We start from the raw sequence: 10,138 nt of genomic DNA, 5'->3' as shown, positions 1-10,138 counted from the left end.
AGGGTCACTGTCTCCTTTTCCTTCCATCCTCTTGACTATTTGTCCCTGAGCTTGCAGCCATGCCATCTTCTGCAGAAGCTCTTCAATTGCCTGACCTCTTGGTCCTTGTCTTCAAAGCCTCTACCCCAGCTGGATCCCTTTGCATCCTTTTCTGCCTTCATCATAAGCAGATTCAGTGTTTGGATGGATGAATTTCCAGCAGGCAGACACTTGGTTTCTTGGTTTTCCTCTTGAAGGCCATCTCTCCTACTCCACTCACTGGAAATAGATGGGTTCCTGAGTCGCTGAGTCTAAGCCATCCTCCCTGGAGTCCTGTTTTCCCTCCAGCTGCTCATTCAGCTCTTCTCACTGCAACTGTCCTCCCCACCATCTGCAGCCAGGGACTGGGGCCCTACTTACCTCCGAGGGTTAATTCTTTCACTGTCCTTTTCTTCCTATGACGTTTAGCATCCATGCCAATGATAATCTCAAGTACCTAACATTTTATCACACCAGCTTCACAAAAATCCAGACTATAGATGAATTCAACCATCCACTGTCACCATGCCTGTGACAGTCAAATGCAGGGCATATTGGTTTACATGAATGCTTTGGTAGACATCCATGTTCAGGCTGTCTACATAATAGCCCTGTTGAATGTGCATGATTGAGTCTCATTCTCAGTGATCATCTCTAACCTCTGTTATATCAAGTTTTTTGCTTTCCACACCTTCACCTCCTCTGTCTGTCTGTCTGTCTGTCTGTCTGTCTGTCTGTCTGTCTGTCTCTGTAAGGTAGGTTCTCATGCATCATTTCTTAGGCTGGCTTTAAACGTAACGTGTAGCTGATATTGGCCTTGAACTCTGGAATCTCTTATCTCACCTTCTTGGTTAGTGGGATTACAGGTGTGAGTCACCATACCTGGATCTTTCCTTTTTTTTTTTTTTTTCAAAAGGCAAATAGAAGTCATCAAATGACAATCGCTGTGCAGGAAATAAGAATCCACCTGTGCTGCCTCATCTCATCCCTCTTTTGCAATCCACTTGCCAGCAGGGTTCCTGCCAGAGCCAAATCTCTACCCTGACACGGAATTCACCCATTCCAGTCCTCTACGGAAACATTTACTGTTTGTGATCGTTTATCTTTATCCCATATGCTTAGTCTTTCCCTCTTGGCTGGTGTGTGTGTGTGTGTGTGTGTGTGTGTGTGTGTGTGTGTGTACATGTATACGATTTTTCCTCTATTGGTGTGGTTGTGTATGTCAGTAACCCCAGCACTCCAGGGGCTGAAGATGGTAAGTTCCTGTATAACCTGGCCTACATAGCAAGAACCTTGTCAATAAATAAGTAAATAAATAAATAAAGAGCTCCTTTTTCCTCCTGGAACTCCAAATACAGACATAATACCCACAGGCCTCTGGGACTCTGCTTTCTTTTTCTTTTCAATCTTCTCTCTCTCTGAGATGGATAACATAGTGATCTGCCTTTAAGTTCATCTTCTTTTCCCACTGAGATCTTCAGTGGAGACTCAGTAGGCTCACCTAGTTAAATATTTTTAGATAGGGTCTCACTATGTATCCCTGGCTGACCTTGAACTTGCAGAAATCCTCCTGTCTCCCCCTCCTAAGGACTGGGACTATAAGCATGTGTCACCACTCCCAGGTTGATTTTTTAAATCTTCGGTTAAATTTTCCGGTTTCTGCTTCCAGGCTGTGGTATCCTCTGTGTGTTCATTCTTTATAGATTCATTTCTTAGCACCTTGGAGCTATCACAGCTGTTTTAAATCCCTTTCTAATATTTCCAACCTGTGGCTATCTTGAGTTTGACTTCCGTGATTTGTCTTTCCCTTGAGAATGGTCACAGCTTTCTGTACGCTAAGAACTTTTGGATAGTACCCTGAATGTTTTGAAGGTTATGTGGGGGGGACTTTGGATGTCATTTCACCCCTCAGGAAACTTGCTGGTTTTTGTTTCAGTAGGTGACCAGTGTGGTTACACTGAAATCCCTCCTGTGTCTCTGGGAGGCTGAGCTGCCATCTCAGCTCCATCCTTTCTGTGTAGCTGGGCTGCTGGGACGTCCTGTGTGGGCCAGTCAGAGTCCCTCTTCTCTGTCCTCCTCCTTCCTAGGACTCACCTCTTGCTCCTCAGCAAAATTCTTGCTTAGGGCTCTGTCCTCTGGCTCCTCAAGCCAGAAAGATAAGGGCTTCTTTCTTCTTCCCTCTCTCCTTCTTTCCCCTCCCCCCATTCTTCTCTTTTTATTTTTGAGACTGGATCTCTCCATGTGGTCTGGCCTTCCTGGAATGCACTATGTGAACCAGGCTGGCCTTGAACTCAGAGAGATCTACTAGCCTCTGCTACCAGAGTGCTGGAAGTAAAAGTGTGTCTGCCATGTTGGCTCCTTTAAAAAAATAAATTATAGAGAGCCGGTGTTTGCGGTTATGGCCCTACAGTACTTCACAACGATCCAAGAGAAGGGCTAAGGCTGTGGCAGGCATGTTGGAAAACCACCAAGGTCAGAAGCCTATGTTCCCAGGGCCTGAAGGCAAAGGGTGGGCCAAAAGCAGGAATCAGCATTTAGACAATAAGGATGGACAGAAAACAGGAACTTGCTTACAGGCCTTACTGGGAGGAGGGGACGAGAAGTGTTTTGCTAGAAGCTCCTAGTCGCAAGCAGGTCAACAGACCCCCATGGGGGAAGGGTGCAAAAATAAATGTATTTTGTTGTTATTAATGTGTATATGTGTGCTACTATTGGTGTGATGAGACACCATGACCAAAAGCAAGTTGGGAGGGAAAGAGTTTATTTGGCTTAGGCTTCCATATCACTGTTCATCGATGAAGAAGTCAGGACAGGAACTCAAGTAGTGCAGGAACCTGGAAGCCGGAGCTGATGCAGAGGCCATGGAGGAGTTCTCCTTACTGGCTTGCTCAGCCTGCTGTCTTATAGAACCAAGGACCAGCAGTCCAGGGATGGCACCATCCGCTGTGGGCTGGGCCCTCCCCCATTGATCACTAATTAAGAAAATGCTCTGTAGGCTTGCATGCAGCCAGATATTGTGGCGGCATTATTGAGGTTCCCTCCTCTAAATGACTTTAACTTGTGTCAAGTTGTCATAAAAGTGCCCAGCACAGCGGCAATATGTGCGCTTGAGTGAGGTGCCTGAGAATGCCAGAAGAGGGCATGGGTCCTTGGAACTACAGGCAGCTGTGAGCTTCCTGACCGGGTCCTGGGAACTGAACTTGGGTCTACTCCAAGAGATATTTGCACTCCTAACTGCTGACACCTCTCCAGTCCCTCATTTTTCCTTTTTCTATTTTTTAGAGACAGTACAAAGTCTTACTACATTTCTCAGGCTGCTCTTAAATGTATAATCTTCTTGCTTCCATTTTCCTATTGCCTGTCTTAAAGGTCTGTGCTATCACACACGGCCAAGACAGTGGCTGTTCTGTGCTGCCCTGTGTGTCACAAACAGAAAAGCTACGAAACGTGAACCCCCTTCTTGCCAGTTGTTTCTTCCACGGTTTTGAATGCCCCTAAAGATTTCTACCTGCTCAGGAGAGCTCTCCAGAGCCCTCGGGTGGGTGTCTTGTGTGGTTGTTTTTGTTCAGAGTAGACAGCATGAGTATTGTCTGTGAGAGTCGACCGTTGGTCGGGTGGAAGACCCTGCACACCACAAGCAGCCCTGTCGTGGGCTGCTGTTTGGCTTTGCTTTCCACAGTGCTGGGTGTGGAACCCTGTGACTTTTTAAGAAGCGTATTAATTTCTACGGCATTTATTGTATTTGTTACATGTGTGTTTCCCCCACATGTGTGTGTGTGTACACTATGTGTTTGGCTGGTGCCAGAAAAAGGGCACCAGATCACCTAGAGATGGACTTACCGGCACTTGTTAGCCATCCATTCCAGAGCTGAGACCTGGCCTCAGCTCTTGGAAGAGCAATCTCCAACCCCTGCTTTTTTGTTTATTGTTTTGTCTTTTTTTTTTTTTTGAGAGGATCTCACTTTACTGCTCCAGTTGGTCTCAAATTCCCTCAAGAAGCTGGTACTACAGATCTGTACCACTGTACCCGTCTTAGGCAATTTTCTTCTTCTTCTTCTTCTTCTTCTTCTTCTTCTTCTTCTTCTTCTTCTTCTTCTTCTTCTTCTTCTTCTTCTTCTTCTTCTTCTTCTTCTCTCTGTCAGTCTTCATCATAAACATTTATTTATTTGAGTATTCTGTCTTCAGAAGGGGACATCAGATCCCTTTATAGATGGTTGTGAGCCACCATGTGGGTTCTGGGACTTGAACTCAGGTCCTCTAGAAGAACGACCAGTGCTCTTAACCACTGAGCCATCTCTCCAGCCCCAGCCATCCTCTTGAAGGAATTGTCTCACCATGCCCATTTTCTCAGCTCTCACTCCCTTCTCATTTTTCTCCAGCACTGCTTCTCCCGATCATACTGAAGAAGTGACTTGGTCAAAATTCCCACTGCCTTTCAGTTTATTTCTTGTCTTCATTCAACTCTCTACTGTCCAGTTAAAAATCTCAATTCCTGAGGGATGGGAAGATGGCTTAGAGGTTAAAAACACCGGGGACTCTTATAGAGGACCAGGGTTCAATTCCCAGCACCCACATGGCAGCTCAAGATTGTAACTGCAGTTCCAGGGTACCTGACACCCTCCTGCGGACATACATGCAGGCAAAACACCAATGCACGTAGAATAAAATATAGATAATAAAAAGAAATCTCACTTTCCAGCTCAGCAAATGACTCACCAGCTACCATCTAGACTAGCCTGAAACCTGAGCCCTGTCTTCATACCCCTCTTCCTGATTCACCGTGCTCCATGTGCTCCAGCCCCACCCCTGTAGCCCCATCTGCTGCAGCAGAGGCACAGACCTGTACCACCATGCCCAGCTCTTGACCTTCCCTTTCCCTAGTCTCCCTCCCATACCCTCTGTGGATCTGTGAAGTTCACTGCTGAGCCCTCTCGGGTCTGTCCGGGTGGCTCCTCCTCTTCCGCCTCTCACCGAAGCAAAGCTGAGGTTTAGCTTTCATGCTGAAGCCTCCTGGATCCATTTTTTTTTTAAACCTGTGTCCCCCTCTAATCCCTTCTCTATTATACCCAGAGTCATAGGTTCAAAATGCAAATCTGATCATGTCACTCTCTCTTTAATGTCACCCAGGATGGTCTGTAACTCGTGATCGGATTGCTTCGGCTTTAAAGGCTGGGATTCAGGCATGCACCACTCACTACGCACGGCTCATGTTGCTCTCCTGTTTGAAACACTTCAGTGATGATTTACCGAGTGAAGAGCATAACTACACATCAAAGTCCTTAACCTGCAGGCACACTCCTCTGCTTATGAGATTCTATGTCTTTATCTTGTACAATATCAACCCCACCCCCAACAATGGCTTTTTCAGTGCTATGGCAAGCTCATGTTTTAGTTTAGTGTTGTTTATTTACTTATTTATTTTAATTTTGAGACAGGGTCTCACTATATATGTCTGGTTGTCGTGGAACTCATTATGCAGACCAGGCTGGCCTTGGACTCAAAGAGATTCACCTGTCTCTGCCTCCCAAGTGCTGGGATTATGGGGTTGGTCTCTATATATTTTTTATATATTTAATTTATTTTATCTGTATAGGTGTTTTGCCTACAGGTATGTCTGTGTAACCTGTGTGTGCCTGATACTCTTCAGAGGGGGAAAGAGGGATCTTGACCTCTGAGTTGTCTCTCCAACTCCTATTTATTTATTTCGAGATAGAATATCACTAGGTAGTCCTGCCTGGCCTAGGACTCACTATTTTGACCAGGCTGGCCTATAATTCTAAGATCCACCTGCCTCTGCCTCCTATGCATTAGTTTATATGTATGAGTGTTTAGCCTGCATTTACAACTGTGCACCACGTGGACACAGCACCCCCAGTGGCCAGAAGAGGACATCAGATACTCTTGGATTGGAGTTACAGCATGTCTTGAGCTGCAGCGTGGGTGCTGGCAATCAAACCCAGGGCTCTCAAGTGCTGAGCCATCTGTCCAGCCCCATCACTGTATCACTGTTGTTTTAACTGGCCAGTCTTTTTATGCGTGCTCTATAGGTTAGAATCTGAAGAGTGATTTTTTTAAAAACTATGTAATTGTCCGCAATGACATTCTGTAATCAATGAGAAAATTGATATAAACATGGCTAATATGGTCATTACTGTTGTATTCATTGATTTTTTAAAACCAGTCATTTAAATGACACGATTGCCACTCACATGCTCTGCTGGTGCGTGTCCACATGCCGCCCCCCCGCACTTCCACCCCACTCACAGATGTGCTTCTGCCTATTCTGCAGCACACAGAGGAATGCCAGCAGCATTGCTTTCCCTGGAGGTCTTCTGTGGGCTGCTCTGCTTGGCGTCTGTGGTTCCCGTTGGGTTTGTTCTGTCTTTACATTGTCCATGCTGACCCACAGCAATCCCAGACACAGAATCTGCGTTTCTTCAGGCAGGTCTCATCAAGGCCTTATAAAACTCACTCTAAACTGCCTCTACTTGAGAGGTACTTTTTCTGTGGGCATGGGCACAATTCGGGTCACATACGTGCATATACATGCTGATAGGATCGCTGGTATTCGTTATGCTCAATGCTTAATTTTTTTCCCCTGCTTTTTACACTCTCTAATCCCACAATACATCTGAGGCTAGGCAGGAGTTTGCACATTCCAATATGAAAAAGGCAATAGTTGGAAAAGGAGTTGGCAGACTACAGGTCAGTGCCTGTTTTTGTTAATAAAGTTTTGTTGTTGTTGTTTTGAGAAAGTTTTTTTTTTTTTGTATAGTACTGGCTATACAAAACTAGAACTTATTCTGTAGACCAGGCTGGTCTTGAACTTACAGAGATTCACCTGCCTCTGCCCCCTGAGTGCTGGGATTAAAGGCCTGTGCCACCACCATCCAGTTTGTAAATAAAGTTTTATTAGAGCATAGTCATGTTCATTCATTTTTGTGCCATTATGGCTCCTGTTGTGCCCGAATAGCAGAGTTGTATAGTTGGAACAGAGAACATATAGCTCAAAGCCAGATGCATTTAGTCTCTGGCTCTTTACAAAGTCTGCCAGTCTTTGATTTAGTGCATGTGTTTTGTTCATTTGCTGTTGTTTGTAAAACAGGATGCTGCTATGCAGCCCTGGCTGCTTGCTAATTAATGTTTTGTAATTGTTTTTATCTACAATCAACAAAAAGGACAGACTTGCCAGATTTATCAATTAAAAATAAAGAGCAAAGGTATTTATGTACTTATTTATTTGTTTGTATAGGGATTGAATCAAAGGCCTTGGTGCACGCTAGGCATGTTCTACCTCCCGAGTCACATCTACCGCTAACACCGGTATTCCAATAACAAAGAGCTGTTACTCCATCGTACCTCCTCACCACCCTCCCCGTCCTGCCACAGCTACCTCAAGACACCCAAGGGAAAGGGATCCTGGGGGAGAACGCCCATTCTGTAGAGGAGGTTGCGTGGAATAGAATAAGAGAATAGTCTTGGGTCACTTTTGTCTGCTTCACCTTGATAACTGGAGATGTAGGTTTAGAGTTTGGTGCAAATGGCAGGCATCGGTGACTGGTAACTGCTCTACTAGTCTACTAACAGCACAAGTAAATGTCATGGAAGTGGGCGCCTTAGGAAGTGGCTGCTTCAGCCTTTGCTCTGGGAGGTACTTCTTTAAAATTGCAGCTGCAGGGCTGGGGATGTGGCTTCCTGGTAGAGCATTTGTTTAACATATTCAGGGCTCTGGGTCCTATCCCAGAACTACAAGGGAAGGTGGGGGAATGCCCATTAAACTCTAGGTGAGCTAGCTGTTAAGTGTGTAGGACAAACAGAGAAGCTGGGGTTATATCCCAGTCTAGTGTGCGTGTGTGTGAGTGCGTGAGTGCGTGTGTGTGTGTGTGTGTGTGTGTGTGTCTGTGTGTCTGTGTGTCTGTGTGTGTGTGTGTGCACGCACAAGGGAGAGAGGAGGGAGGGAGAGAGGGAGAGAGAGAGAGAGAGAGAGAGAGAGAGAGAGAGAGAGAGAGAGAGAGAGCATGAGCTGGACAGAGGTTAGTGCTGATGTCTTTCCCTAGTCTTCTCCATCTTATTTGTTGAGTTACGGTTTGGATCTTGCCTCACTGTCTAGGGAGGCCCCAGCACCCTCCTGTCACAGCCTCCTTTGTACTGGGGGATTACCAAGTTCCTCATGCTTTCACAGTCAGCATTCTGTCAATCAAGTCATTTCCCTAGCCTCCCAGCTTGGTCTTTGATGCCATTTGAATGGCTTGGGAGTGATTCCCTGGCCTTCTATCCTCTACCTCCTTTTCTATGGAGTGATGGGATGCTAGGAGGCTCTTGTGGAGTCCATGGTGGTGTGTAAGCACTTGGTAGATGTCAGCTGTCACAAGTGTACTGGAAACTCAGCTTCTGTGCAAGACCAATTCTTCCCATGAGGTGGCACCATCCAGCAGCCACTGCCCCTGAAGCTTGACTTGGGGTGGCTGGCTGGAAATTTCCTTTTTGCTTATTATCATTTTTGATTCGATATGGTAATTTTAAGGGGGATAAACTAACATACTCTCTTGTGAAACCCTGGGAGTTTCACAGAAAGAAAGGCCAGAGACATCGCTGGCATTCGGGACTGGAAGGAAGGAGCTGTTTCGAGTATTGCCTGTGGTCATAGTTAAAGTGGCATATAATTTATTGTGCAAATTAGGGCGTCCTGAGAGCAAAAGCGGCATGATTAATAACCATGCCAGGACAAGAGGAGTAAATGGGAGATGTCCTCCAAACTTGGAGAAACTTTATCTGTAGCTTTCAGTGTTTTTCTGGAGTGCAATGGGATTCTTCAGAAGCCTGCTACCTTGTGCTTTTTGGAGCTCTTTCTCCAAAAGCCTCTGGCCTCATCATGAGGTTTATTTGAGGTTTCCTACCGATGGACATGATCGGTGTGTTCGTCACTTAGATCATAAGTCACCTGGGTTCCTTTTGCTTGAATAACCCCTTCTCTCTAGCTTTTGCAACAGCCTTTTTCTGAAGTCGTGAGTCCTGCCGGCTCTCAGCCCCCCCCCCTGGGTGGGTGTGTCAAAGTAGGGTGGGCAGACTCTCCATAATTCCAAGATTTCAGATCTGCCCATATTCACTTAAAGTGAGAGGAGGGGAGGAAACTAGAACCCACCCGAATCCATCTTCCTTCTTCATTACCTTAGACACCTCTCATCTCGTACATAAGCGTGCTGGAGTGCTGTTGGTGGGACCTCTTTGTGAGGAATCTGTGACCTAGAGCTATCTCCACCCGGAAGAGGCAGGTGGGATCACACACATCTGCTTGGCTCTAAAACTGGGAGTTTGCTACCTCACCAGGCTGCTTTGTCCGATCCCACCAGTAGCTAACAGTACCAGGCCCCCTCTTCTCTGTACCTCCTCTTCTACACAGTAGACAGAACTGACCCTCTCAGTGGTCGTTGGAATATTGGTGGGTTCAGCTGGCAACCCTTTATGCCAGGGGTTGGGTTTGAATGAGTGTTTTTTTTTTTTTTTGAGGGGAAGTTGGAGGGATTGGTTTTTTGAGACAGGAGTTCTCTGTGTAACAGTCCTGGCTGTCCTGGAACTCATTTTGTACACCAGATTGGTCTCGGACTCACTGAGATCCACCTGCCTCTGCCTCCCAAGTGCTGGGATTAAAGGAGTGTGCCATCACCATCTGGCTTGAATGAGGTTTTGAAGGAAGAGAGGAGACTGTTTCTCAGGGTGGGAAATGAGAACCCCCTGGGGGCTGGATTATGGGTTGAATTTAGGGAAACAAACAAGACCATGGGAGGTAGCCCAGGAGTTTAGAGGAAACTGCCAGGTAGCTAGGGGAATGCTGGATGTGCTGGCCTGTGCCTGCAGTCCTACCATGTCTTCTGCTGAGCATGGTGGGATGTCTTTAATCCGTGCACCCAGGAGTTAGAGGCAGGAGGGTCTCTGAGTTGTAGATCAGTTGGGATGTCTTTAATCCGTGCACCCAGGAGATAGAGGCAGGAGGGTCTCTGAGTTGTAGATCAGTGTGGGTGGTCCGCACAGGGAAGTCCTGAACAGCCTGGTTCCAGGTTCACCGGAACTACACAGTAAGATCTGTCTCAAAAAATTTTTTTATCAAGCCGGGCATTGGTGG

Source organism: Mesocricetus auratus, unplaced genomic scaffold (assembly GCF_017639785.1).
Source record: "Mesocricetus auratus isolate SY011 unplaced genomic scaffold, BCM_Maur_2.0 Super-Scaffold_100676, whole genome shotgun sequence".
In the NCBI taxonomy this organism is placed as follows: Eukaryota; Metazoa; Chordata; class Mammalia; order Rodentia; family Cricetidae; genus Mesocricetus; species Mesocricetus auratus.
This window is presented reverse-complemented; position numbering follows the sequence as displayed.